This window comes from Mesocricetus auratus, unplaced genomic scaffold, assembly GCF_017639785.1.
Source record: "Mesocricetus auratus isolate SY011 unplaced genomic scaffold, BCM_Maur_2.0 Super-Scaffold_100011, whole genome shotgun sequence".
Taxonomy (NCBI): domain Eukaryota; kingdom Metazoa; phylum Chordata; class Mammalia; order Rodentia; family Cricetidae; genus Mesocricetus; species Mesocricetus auratus.
The window spans coordinates 74,481,529-74,494,947 of record NW_024429195.1 but is presented as its reverse complement, the minus strand read 5'-3'; the positions used below and the strand labels follow the sequence as shown (position 1 = coordinate 74,494,947).

The window sequence follows — 13,419 nt, the reverse complement described above, 5'->3', positions numbered from 1 at the left end:
CTGGGAAGAGGGGCTCAGCACAACCTGGAGGTCCTATGTGGCTTCCTGGGTCCCTAGAGCTCCCTCTGTGTGGACCTCCAAACCAGCCAACTCTTTCTGCCCCTTCGAGCAGAGCCCTTGGCATGGCTACTGAAAGTTGCCAACGTATTTAAATTAGCTATTGTCCAAAGGTTTGGCCAGAATTTGGACACCAAGAATATGATAGAATTTATTCCCTTTCTTCGCTGCTTTAAGGGGCCACGCAGCTCTGCTCTACACTGGGCCCCTACATGGGCAGCATCTACACGACAGTTGGCCTTGGCCTTGTGTCTCTACCTAGTCAGTGAAATACTGCATTGCAGTGATGAGATACAGAGTTGACCTGAACTTTTCAAAGGCTGGCATGGACACGTCAGGAAAATAAATGCTGCCACCAGCAAGCCGAGAATTCGTGGGACAGTTTGTTACATGCAGCCACTACAGCAAGAGTTGACTGCTGCGACATCACACATATTTGTCCTTCCCTTCGCTAGGATGCCCTCTGGAGCTCAAAGAGATGGGAGTGGGGCAGAAAGGGAACAGACCAGGGAGTGGATAGCGGAGATGGGGCATCTAGCTGCTGGGACTCCCAGATTCCTGAAATGGGGGAAATGGGCCCACAGAAGGCAAGGGCAGAAAAGAGATAAGGACCTCAGAGCCACCCAGCAACTCTCAGGGCAAAGCTGGAGAGTCACTCAGAGCCATGTGAGCAAGCATGCTCCCTGGAGGTGACTAAGGGCTCAGGCTTCATGTGTGGAAAGCACTCCACCCAGCACAGGGCTCAGTCCAGCCATGGCCTTGCCCTACTAGGAGTCCCAGTTTTGATGATTGAGTCACACCTAGTTCTATTTTGTGTTGGAAGCCAGGCATTACTCAGCAGTGAATGTCAGATATAGTTCTCTTTTAGCCAACTCATAGTCCCACCACTATAGAGGTCATCCTGGGGGTGGGGGGTGTCCCAGAGGCACAAGTTGGCTCTGAACCCCTACCACCAAGCTGTGTTGCTTGGAACCAGGAAGCCAAGCCAAGGCACAGGTTGGCCACCAGCAGAGGACACTACTCCTGACCTCTCCCCTCAAGGGCACAAGCTGTGTTTCTTTGACTCCATTTCTCCTCTTGATTTTAATTATGACGTCAAATTTCGTAACTTGCTGTTGTTTTCACACACAACCATGGGTCATGCCGTCCCATCCCCAGCTACAACGCCTGTCTTTTAGAATGTCCAGGAAGAGAAAAAGTCTGACATATGTACCCGGGGGTACACTCTAAGAACTGTGGGTACTGTAACTCAGCTTCCTGTAGGACTTTACTAGGGAAGAATTAAAGAAAGCCTTGCTGCGGCGGGGCGAACAATTATATGGATACATCGTATCCATGAGACTATCGTTTCTGCAACACTACATTGATACAATGTTCTGGCAGCCAAGCCTGCTTTAAGTTACAATGTGTCATCAGCTGACATTCATTTGGCTTCTTGCCCAGATGTACTAGCTTCCAATGAATAGAACACTTGAAAGAAATGCTAGAAATGTGACAAATGCTCTCGCATCCATTCCCGGGTAGTCTAGGCTTTTCAATGTTTCTTTTTTTCTTCTCCCCCACTTTGATTTTTATTGGTTTGGGATATGTCAGCATGCACAAAAGGCACCAAGACAGTGAATTCTTTCCTCTTTATTTTTGGAATCTCAGACTTCAGTCTCCTAGGTCATTGTTAAGATAAACAATAGATTATTGTAAAGTATGAAGTCCCTAGAACAGAACTTGCCAGAACTTGCTCCTCCAGGTATGTGCATTGGTTTCTACTGTCGAACCTCCCTTTATCCAGCTCCTGACCCTTCCAGCCTCTAGTAATGACTACTTTACACACAGACCACTCTTGGAGCTTCCGCACACTGAAGAGAACACCCAACACACTTTGTTGCTGATGTCGGCTTGTTTGTTGGCTGATTAGAAAATGCTTCTCCTAGCTGGGCGATGGTGGCTCATGCCTTTAATCCCAGCACTCGGGAGGCAGAGGCAGGTGGATCTCTGTGAGTTCGAGGTCAGCCTGATCTACAGAGCAAGTTCCAGGACAATCTCCATAACAATACAGAGAAACCCTGTCTCGGGGGAAAAAAAATGCTTCTCTTGTCCGGCCCAGACCTTGTTTTGAATATAAGGAATTTAATCAGGTATTTTAATGCCATCCTGTGAAAAATTGCTGTGAGGGAGGAGCGTATGCACACTGCAGCATAAGAACATATGGATGGAAGTCAGAGGAAATCTCTGTGCAGTTGGTTCTCAGGGATAGAACTCAGGTATCCAGGCTTGCCAGCAAGCACCTCATCCGCTATACCACCCCACCAGCCCATCAGTGCCTTCCACACCCTTCACTAGCACACAGCATCATTTGGCTTTAGGAGACACACTGCTCTCACAGGATAAGCTGCCCTGACTTCCCATATTCCCCTGAGCGCACCTCCAGCCTGCTGCCTGCAAGGCCCGTCCTTCTCAAGATAGTCTTTACTACGTCCATAGAGCTGACCCTGACCAGAGAGAATTAGTGCAGAAACCACTGGGCTCACCAGCCCTCTCCAGGGCTCCTTTTGCTTTGGAATGTCCAGGCTAGCTCTTGGTGGGGTGGAGCAGTTAGATCTCCATGTTCAGTACTGGTGAGAGGTGTGCAGAAATGCCAATCCTTATACACTTTAGCACGGCTACAGAAGAAAAAAGCACATGGAGGAGTCTAAAATCCTCAGCCCAGCCGTCCCACTATGAGGTACGTGTTCAAATGAAATGCCATCAGTATGTTAAAGAGACATCTGCACTTCTGTGTTTATAGCAGCCTTAGTCACCATAATCAAGACACAGAATCAACCATCTTGTCAATCAACAGATGGGTAGATGTGTTAGGTTACATGCATCATACAATGCTATTCAGTTATTAAAATGATAAAAACCTCATCATGGACCTGGAGGGCATTATGTTAGATGGGTAAGCCAAGTTCAGAAAGCTACTCACTATGCACTTCACCCAAGTACAGTCTTAAGAAGCCCATCTCAAAGAAGTGGAGTGCAGAAGAATAGTTCTCAGAGCCTGGGGACAACAGAGGGGAGAGAGGGCCAGAGGCCAGTCAGAATGGACACTAAGTCACAACAGATGGGAGGAGTAAGTCCTGGGCCTGCTGCACAGCAGGGTGGCTAAGCCAGCAGTAATGGACCGCATGTTTCCAGGTAGCGAGAAGATGGGATTGGAGTCTCACTGCACAGGGACGATAAATGTTTGGTGTAGTGAATGTACTAATGTTGCTGATTTCATCACCACACAGTACACAAGTATCAAAACACCACATCACACCTCATAAATACATACAATTACCATGCCAATTAAGTGATTCAAATAACAAAATAAAATGCTTATCAAATTTGAATATCCTCCTTTAAAGAGGCAGGAGCAGACTGATGCACCCGCAGTGTTGACAACCTATCCTTCACTACTAGGCAAAGCAAAGCAGGCTGTAAAAGGCTCAGGACGGGTGGTGCTTGAAGCATGATATGAAATTCAGAGGCAAAAAAAAAAAAAAAAAAAAAGCCAATTCTCTCCCAGCCTCTTCAAATTAACAATTAGCTTCACACATGGCAGGTGATGTTTGCTGAAACCTAGCCACACCTACCAAAACAAAACAAGCCAGGGCCAGTGAGAGAGCTTGGTGGATAAAGGAGCTTTACCCAGCAGCCTGGCAGCCTGACTCCTATCCCTGAGGTTCACATAGTGGAAGGAGACAACCAGCTCCAACAAAAAGCCATCTACCTCCATATGCATGCCGTGACATGTGTTCCCAGACACGCAAGTTAGTGTATGTGTACACACACACACACACATGCAGCAAGAAGAAACAACTGTAATAAAAAAGGAAAACAAAATAAATTGAAAGTTACAGTAAGCGTAGGTTCTTTTAAATAAGATGTATATATACTACACCTAACCCAAACCATCTTTACATTCTCTGGTGCTTGCTTCCTTCCTTTCCTCTCTCTCTCTCTCTCTCTCTCTCTCTCTCTCTCTCTCTCTCTCTCTCTCTCTCATGCTGAGATGCTGTCTTGCTATTTGGAACACATCAGTAAACAAAAGGACTTATGGAAGAGACAGGCTGTGAGCAACAAGACACACGATGAATTAAATCACACAGTGTGGTGGAAGACGGGGACCACAGAAAATCACTAAAGCTGGACAAGGGGATGGGGGAGCAGGATGTGCAGGCAGAGCGGGGCAGGGGTGCAGGCGTCAGAGAAGGTCCTGCTGAGATGATAAAGATGAAGACACTTCTTTGTTTAAAAATAGCATCTTCAAACAAGGATAAAATCACGGTTGCCAGATGGAAACAATGGGAATTAGGTAAATGTTCTGACGGCATCAAAATCTGAATAATGGGGCATTTACAGTGGAGGAATACTGAGACGAAATAGCAAATAGGGACAAGAATGGGGGTGGAAGGCAACAATGAGGCATTGTAGGACAGAGCTGAGTACCATGACAGAGCTACTTTACAGCCAGCTCTCTATAATAAACAAAGCCACAAGTTCGTTTCCATAAAATCTGAATCCCACTGGCCAGAGGGGACTTCTCCAGAACCTAAACTCAGCATGGCTTTACTGAGCAGGCTTCCTTTCTACACCTCGAGGAGGCTAGTGACGGGGTGTTTGTGCACCCGGGGAAGGCTACTCGGGGGTGGCAAGATTCTGGGGCATTCAACTAGAGCATCTGCCCTGCCTGCCTGTGGGGATGTCACTTCACCTTTCTGTATATCTCATGCTCACAGGTAAAGTGGGACTGATGGTGGTGGTGGTTATAATGGTGATGCTGGTTATAATGGTGATGGTGGTTATAATGGTGATGCTGGTTATAATGGTGATGGTGGTTATAATGGTGATGCTGGTTATAATGGTGATGGTGGTTATAATGGTGATGGTCGTGGTTATAATAGTGATGATGGTTATAATGGTGATGGTGGTGGTTATAATGGTGATGGTGGTGGTTATAATGGTGATGGTGGTTATAATGGTGATGGTGGTGGTTATAATGGTGATGCTGGTTATAATGGTGATGGTGGTGGTGGTTATAATGGTGATGGTGGTGGTTATAATGGTGATGGTGGTGGTGGTTATAATGGTGATGGTGACAAAGGGTAAAAACGCCTGCCTTGCACGATGATTACTGTTAAGTATTACCATGTTACTAATAGACTATACCTGGGCAAAGGAAGCACTACTTACACACTGGCTGCTGTCACTTCTCTTTGCAATGATGCTGTGACATCAGATGGTCACTGCCCACTCTCAGGTCACAGCATTCAGACACTGCATGGCTTTGTCATTAGGCACTGGCCTCGATGTAGTCACTGAAGTCTAGAGAACGCTCAGCCACACTGTGTGTGTTGGCTTACAAGGTGACTTGTAATTTAACTATGCACACTGTTAGGTCTATCGTTTGATATCCTTGTAGGTAACACAGCACCAATCCTTTTCCACTAGCATAAGACCTAACTCCTGAGACCTCCAAGTTGGGCAGTTCAGCAGAGAGCAAGCCCTGTTGTTGATGCTGACCCTGGGAACACTTTGCTCCCATGGATCGTGTGTTCCTGGAGAAGGCCAGAGAGTCAAGTGGATGGGATGTGCTGAGTCGGGGGCAGGGGGCTCTAAACTAGTCTCTGGGGGTGACATGACCTATGGGGGTTCCCTAAGTCACCACGGTTAGGAAAGAGTTGGAGATGATGTTTTTGTATACTCAGTAGTCACAGCCTCTGTGTTTCCAACACTCAGTTTTTGTTTGTTTATTTTTTAATGTAAACACAAAATGGTTTTTATTCTCCCGAGTTGTCTCTCTTGAAAAAAAACAAACCAAAACAAACAACATAAAAATATCCCCATGAAAAAACCTTAGACCAGATTCACACAATGCAAGATGCTGCAGATGGAACAGACTGACCACTCTTGCTGTCTTGCCACACACACCACAGGGAGACTGCCTACTTGGGAGACATCCTGAGGTCCCATCTCCTGGCTCCCTCAGCTTCAGAAGCTCAGGACCGCTTGTTGGAGGGAGGGCTCGCTACCTCCTATCTGCCACAAGGTGGCGCCAGATGTCCTCCTGTGAATTGGCCTCAGACTCCACTCAAAGCCAGAGCTTCGGGCAGCCGTTCTTAGAAATCCAAAGCCTCCTTTGCTTGTTCCTTTGACTGACACCTGATGCTTTTCTTATCATGTCAGCTTTGCTTCTGCAGTTGCAGAGCTGGCAGCTGGGAGGGTAAAAGGACACTCATTTCCTTTCTTTCCTTTTACCCTGTTTTGCTTTGATCTGAGACAGGGTCTCACCATGCAGCCCTGGCTGTCCTGGAACTCCCTATGTAGACTAGGCTGGCCTGGAACTCACAGAGGACCTGCCTGCCTCTGCCTCCCAAGTGTGCACCACCATACCTGTTGCCTTTGACTTCTTTAAGCTTACACTGGTAACTAAAGAAACGAACCAAGAAAATACAGAACCAGGAGCTGTGTGGAGGACTCATGGGAGAGATGCCACCTTTCTGTTAAAATGTGTGTGGATCCAGAAAAGAGAAAGAACCCGGCCTACCGCTGACATTTCTCCTGGATGCACTTCCTTGCCCAGTGGGGAAAGGGCTCAGGGTTGTCGCATCACCATTGTCCAAGGGGATTGGCGGGAACCAGGAACACACTGACGTCAAGGAGCAGGAAAACATCTGGGTCTGCCGGGACCCAGGACAGGTAACTTTGGAGTGTGACAGAGTAACTTGATAAGTACATTAACACTCGATGCCTACAAACTCTGAAGTCTTTGTGTCTACTGAGTGGTTCTCAGCCTTCCTAATGCTGCAACCCTTGAATACAGTTATGTTGTGGGGACTCCAACCCTACAGTTATTTCATTGATTTCATAACTGTAATTTTACTGCTCTTATGAACTGTAATGCAAACATCTGTGCTTTCTGATGGTCTTAGGCAACCCCTGTGAGAGGGTTGTTTGACTCCCCCACCCCACCAAAGGGTCACAACCCCACAGCCTGAGAACAGCTGGTAGGTATTTTTTCTGAGATGAGCCTAAGATTATTACAATTTCTTTTTTCAAGCAGCATTTTACTTATTGCAGACCATCACACACGAAAAACTAATGTATAAAATCAAGGGGTTCATGTTCCCCAAAGCTCTTTCGATGGCACAACCAATGTCTGTGTCCTCATTTGTTCTGTAAATAAGCTATAGGTTGCTCATGTCTTAAAAAGAATGAGAGAACAGCAAAGAGAGGTCAGTATTGCTCAACCTAGAAACTTATCCTCTCAACTATGGGACAGTTTGCCATGTTTTAAAAAATGATCTATCATCTGAGGGGAGAATTTTCAGAAGTCACTGACAGCCATAGCAGAATTGCAGTTCACTGTCTACACAGACTGCCCAACTCTCCTGGAACTCTGTCATCTGTGGGTAAATCAGAAGTGACCCGACTGGCTGGCTGGGGGCTCACACACAGGGCTGGGGGCTCACACACAGGACTGGGGGCTCACACACAGGACTGGGGGGTTCACACACAGGGCTGGGGGCTCACACAAGGGTGTTTTCGGGGCTCACACACAGGGCTAGAGGCTCACACACAGAGCTGGAGGCTCACACACAGGGCTGGAGGCTCACACACAAGGGTGTTTTCGGGGCTCACACACAAGGCTGGGGGCTTACACACAAGGCTGGAGGCTCACACACAGGGCTGGGGCTCACACACAGGGCTGGGGCTCACACACAAGGCTGGGGGCTTACACACAAGGCTGGGGCTCACACACAGGGCTGGGGGCTCACACACAAGGGTGTTCTTGGGGCTCACAGGGCTGGGGGTTCACACATAGGGTTGAGGGCTCACACACAGGGCTGGGGGCTCACACACAGGGCTGGATGCTCACACACAGGGCTGGGGGCTCACACACAAGGCTGGGGGTTCACACACAAGGGTGTTTTCGGAGCTCACACACAAGGCTGGGGGCTCACACACAGGGCTGGATGCTCACATACAAGGGTGTTTTCGGGGCTCAAACACAAGGCTGGGGGCTCACACAGAAGGCTGGAGGCTCACACACAAGGCTGGGGGCTCACACACAGGGCTGGAGGCTCACACACAGGGCTGGAGGCTCACACACAAGGGTGTTTTTGGGGTTCACACACAAGGCTGGGGCTCACACACAGGGCTGGAGGCTCACACACAGGGCTGGGGGCTCACACACAAGGCTGGGGGCTCACACACAGGGCTGGGGCTCACACACAAGGCTGGGGGCTCACACAGAAGGCTGGAGGCTCACACACAGGACTGGGGCTCACACACAAGGGTGTTTTTGGGGCTCACACACAGGGCTGGATGCTCACACATAGGGCTGGTGGTTCACACACAGGGCTGAAGGCTCACACACAAGGCTGGGGGCTCACACACAGGGCTGGAGGCTCACACACAAGGGTGTTTTTGGGGCTCAAACACAAGGCTGGGGGCTCACACAGAAGGCTGGAGGCTCACACACAGGACTGGGGCTCGCACACAGGGCTGGAGGCTCACACACAAGGGTGTTTTCGGGGTTCACACACAAGGCTTGGGGCTCACACACAGGGCTGGGGGCTCACACACAGGGCTAGAGGCTCACACACAAGGGTGTTTTCTTTGGAATACTAAATGGATGGCTACATTGCCTCCACTGGAATGCTGTCTTCGGGCTTCTACTTCCTCCAACATCCGCAAATTCATCCTCTTCCTGCCCCGCCCCAGCAGGGCACAACCCAGCCCTATCTTGTCCCATGGGTTTTCAGACCTCTCTAGACCGCCCCACATGGAGCCTCTTTGATCTCTGATATGGCAGCATCCCAAAGCTTCTCAAGGTACAATTTGTTCTTTCTGGGCCTGGAGAAGAGGTGGGCCACTTACAGGATAAATAAATATCTCATGTCCCAGAAGCACACACCTTCCACGAACCTCAAAGACACAAGTCAATTCTAACCGGGGTAGCGCTGGAGCTCAGAGTAATACCCGCATGCTGTTGGGCTGCAGCAAAGTCTATGTGATACAGTCACATCTGCCTTATAAGAAGCAGGGTTTCCACAAACGAGCTAAGTATTTTTAACCAGTATTTCGTTAGCATCCCCAGCACCCACTAAACAGGTGTGTAATGATCCCAATTTTCTTATCTCAATTTCTTTGGGGGGGGGGATTGAAGTATTTGGCTTCACTGATGATAATAAAAGTTAAAGATCCCAGGCATTAATCAGTCACCCTCTTGGGATAAATATGGCATTATCCACTTTCCCAGGGTCGTCTGATCATCCGAGCCCTACGTGCACAGAACATGCAAAGTCTCTTCAACACACAAACCTCCACTTACTCTCTTATTTGAAGACAACAGACCACGATGTTATGGGTGGCTAGATCCAAGAAAGAAACCAATAAGTCACCCAGATTTCACAAGGGAGGCTGCAGACACCGGGCTGCCCACGTCCACTCCTCTGTTCCCAATAGGTCCAGGAGACAGAGTCAGAAACCACAGCACTTGGGGGGGGGGTGCTTTCCAGATAGCCAACGGGACTAACAAAGCAGACCATGTCTTGAAAGACGAGTAGGGCTGTAAAACACAGGGGTCCCTGCACGGTGGGTACATCCACCCCACCCCCACCCTCTACCCCGGGGATGTGGACCATGTTTTTTCTCTCAACAGAAGGGCTGTTGCTTTCCAGCCCTTTTGGGATGAAACCCTGAGCATTTACTTTCTGGGTGATTGTTTTCATTGTCCAGGCTCCTTGCACGCGTCTTACTCCTGGCTCAGCCCCCATCGGAGGGCTCTCAGGCTTCCTCTTCTTGTGCAGGTTGCAGGCAGGAAGCTGGAAAATGGGCCACAGGAAACCCCGCCTCCCACAACTGGCCCACTGTGTGTGTGTGTGTGTGTGTGTGTGTGTGTGTGTGTGTGTGTGTGTGTGTGTGTGTGTGTGACTGCAGCTCTGGTCTCATTCGGTCTGTGTGTCAGCTTTGTTTTAACCCTCCACACGACAGCCAAACTGAGCACCCATGTGCTCACGGCTGAGAAGTCTCCTGTAGGACTTTTGGCTTCTCCCACGCAATTAATCCCACGAATCCGATCGAGTATCCGGTGAAAATTCAAGATGACTGCATAACACAAGACACAACAGAAGTCATTCTAGGTAAATGTATTTACAAGCTGCCTGATGAATTTGAACTTGCCAGGCTTTGGTGCCAAACAGGAGCGGAAGCTGTAAATATACACCCCGCTACAGGCAGACCCATTATGAGGCTATTCCTAGTTATGTTTCCTCAGCTTCACAACCTACTAGGCTGAACCATATGAAATTACTGTTCATACAGCCAAAAGCTGCTCCACAGCAGCATTCTCACATACTCCACCTAAAATATACGCTCGCACCCCTAAAATAGATGTGGACATGGGCATCATCACAAACAGCAAAGGTCTACCTTGTGTATTTGACCCATGGGCCATTTTGAGAACTCTTTGGGGGAAAATACTACACACACATCTACGCATACAGATAGACACGTGTGCATGTTTGGACACAGCATGTCAGCAGGGCTTGTAGGGATCTAGAAGGAACCTATGCATTCCAAGTCAGGAGCCCTGGTCTGGGGAAACACTGGCTGCATTTTCCACCACTGCCAATGCTGAGAACCAGGAACTCTCACGGACAAGGCTCAGACCCAGACTTCCACCCTTAGGGGAGCCTCTCCTTCACTTCTAACCTTTGATGGTTGTTTGTGCAGCAAGCATTGTGTGTAGTGCACTGAGTACATGTCTCGAGTTCACACTCCCGGTCAGCACCGCCCACCAGGAAGCCATGACTTAGAAACACGGAGACAGATGCAGGTGGCCGCAGGAAGCAGACAGACCCCAACCCGAGAATATCTGCTCCCAAGTCCAGACCTCTAATAATAAACATTGCTACGCCAGAGGAGCGGCTCTCAACCTGTGGACCACAGCGCCTTTGGGGGGTCAAATGACCCTTTAACTGGAGTCACCTAAGACCATGGGGAGAGCACAGATGTTTACAATCCATAACAGTAGCAAACAAAAGTTAGGAGGCAGCAACAAAAATAACTTTAGTTTTGGAGTCAGCACATGAGGAACTAACTGTGCTAAGGGGTACAGCATTAGGAAGGTTGAGAAACATTGCTCTAGAGACGTGTGTCCTCTACCTCTCTGCTGCTGAGTAGTCAGAGGGCAAAGTGACACTCTCAGCAGGGTACAGAGTAGAGATGTCCTTCATTTCCATCCCACCACTCCTCGACTCCTGGTACTCTGACTGGGTGTTTGATAAAGAATCCGAGCTGGGCATGGTAGCCCACAGAGGCAGAGACAGAGGGATCTCTGTGAGTTTGAGGCCAGCCTGCTCTACAGAGAAAATTGTGCAAAAGTCCAGGCTATATAGAGAGACCCTGTCTCAAAAAAAAAAATGAAAAACTAAAAGGGATCTGAGTTATTCTGCCACTATTTCTTTTAGCCAATTTCCTCAATGAACAGAAATAGAAATAGACGGATGGATGGATGGATGGATGGATGGATGGATGGATGGATGGATGGATGGATGGATGGGGATGGGGTAGGACAAAGAGACCAAAATAGACATAAAGACAGATGGACATGCTAGGTTCCTCCAATTGGATTTTGTTTGTTTCTATTTGTTTTTTGAGAAAGGGTTTCTCTGTGTAGCCCTACCTGTCTTGGAACTCACTCTGTAGACGAGGCTGGCCTGGAACTCACTGAAATCCACCAGTCTCTGCCTCCCGAGTGCTGGGATTAAAGGTGTGCACCACTGCTGACCACAGGGTTTCTCTGTGGCTTTGGAGGCTGTCCTGGAACTAGTTCTTGTAGACTAAGCTGGTCTCAAACTCACAGAGATCCAGCAGCCTCTGCCTCCCAAGTGCTGGGATTAAAGGCGTGTGCCACCACCGCCTGACTCCAATGGGATTCTTTTAACAGGAAATTGAACCTAGGAGTCACACTGGGCAAAGAACCATTGAACATGAGCCTAAATCTCCATTAACTTTTTTTTAAATTTTAAGTCAAAATCCAGGTAAGATGATGACTGACAATGAATTCATTATGGAGCCTAAGATGTCCTTGGTTGAAATTGCAATCCCCCTGCCTCAGCTTCCTGAGTAGCTGGGATTCCAGGACTGTGCTACCAGGCCTAGCTCAAAGCTGACAAATCAGGCCATGAGGCTCTGTGAACTGCAGCACACGACTGCTCCTCAGACGTGGAGTGACTTGTCCTTTTATTTGACCCGTGGACACCAGGACTGTGGAACTTGAGATAGAAAGAGAGAGAGAGGAAACCTAATCCTAAACATGGACACTTTATGGTCCTCGGAAATGAGTCGTGAGGGCTGTTCCTTGTGTGGAGAGGGACAGCCTGGGAGCCCCCAACCTGTGTGTGGTAGCCCTTGGAAGGGGCCTGGCACCCTGAGCAGCCCCGGGTGACTTCCTGTCACACAGAGACAGACAATTCATCTTACTAAAACCTTGCCAATGTTCCTTAAATTTGAGCTTCAACGTAAAGCAGGGGTCAATGCCTCCCCAGAACTCTTAAGCTTTGTATTTGAGGGGCCTTGGCTGCAATGGCAACTGTTTTCCCCAAATTTCTAGCTTATAATGTTAATAAACTCAGTCTTGTGCATGTGGGCCGGGGAGGTGGATATTGGGAGTCAGGGTGTTAGAGACCTGGTGTATATCAAGCCTTTGGGTCTACATCATCCGAGACCGGGACAATGGTGGCTCTCCTTCGGGGTCCCCTCTAGATAAGGCAAGGCCACTCCTCACACAAGTGTGGGCAAAGTGAAAGACCTTATATTTAAAGGCTGAAAGTATTTTGCAAACAAAAAGTATATCATCTAGGTCGGGTACATGGCTAAGCGTTAGAGCGTTAGAGCGTTAGAGCGGACCCAGCGTACTTGAGACGGTAAGGTAAGTCCCCCAAGCACCACAAAGAGGAACAACAAAGTAGCAACACATGGTTCTCCCAGCAAGAGGACACTCCAGTCTTCAGCTGACACCGGAAGGAAGAGTTGCTCCGACATCTGAGTTTGCTTTGCCATCATCAGGAAGAGTCTATTCACTTAGATACCTGAAGAGGGCTTTAAAAAAAAATCAAAACACAGGCAAATCTTCCATGCCACTTCCGGGCGACAGAAAACTGGAGTCCTTCAGATAAATTTGAAAGCTCTACCGTGCTAATGGGGGGGGCTGGTAGAGGTAAAAACACAAGCCCCATGCAGCGAGAACACCTCGGCACGCCACAGAATGATGGTGGGTTTTCCACAGGCAGAAGCCGAGGCGCTTCCTGTTCCTGCCAGAACATCTTCCAG

The 13,419-nt window shown here is 48.6% G+C and overlaps 1 protein-coding gene and 1 long non-coding RNA gene across 9 annotated transcripts in view; one reads left to right on the top strand and one right to left on the bottom strand.

The window, feature by feature from the left end:
* Elk3 (ETS transcription factor ELK3) overlaps positions 1-13,419 on the bottom strand; it is a 61,315-nt gene that overhangs the window by 34,955 nt on the left and 12,941 nt on the right. The gene's annotated exons all lie outside the window — the stretch shown is intronic.
* Positions 4,519-13,419, top strand: part of LOC121143315 — a 29,488-nt gene continuing 20,587 nt past the window's right edge. For both annotated transcript variants that reach the window (XR_005880530.1, XR_005880529.1), the window contains exon 1: positions 4,519-4,817. This is a non-coding gene — a long non-coding RNA (uncharacterized LOC121143315). The remainder of the gene's footprint in view (positions 4,818-13,419) is intronic.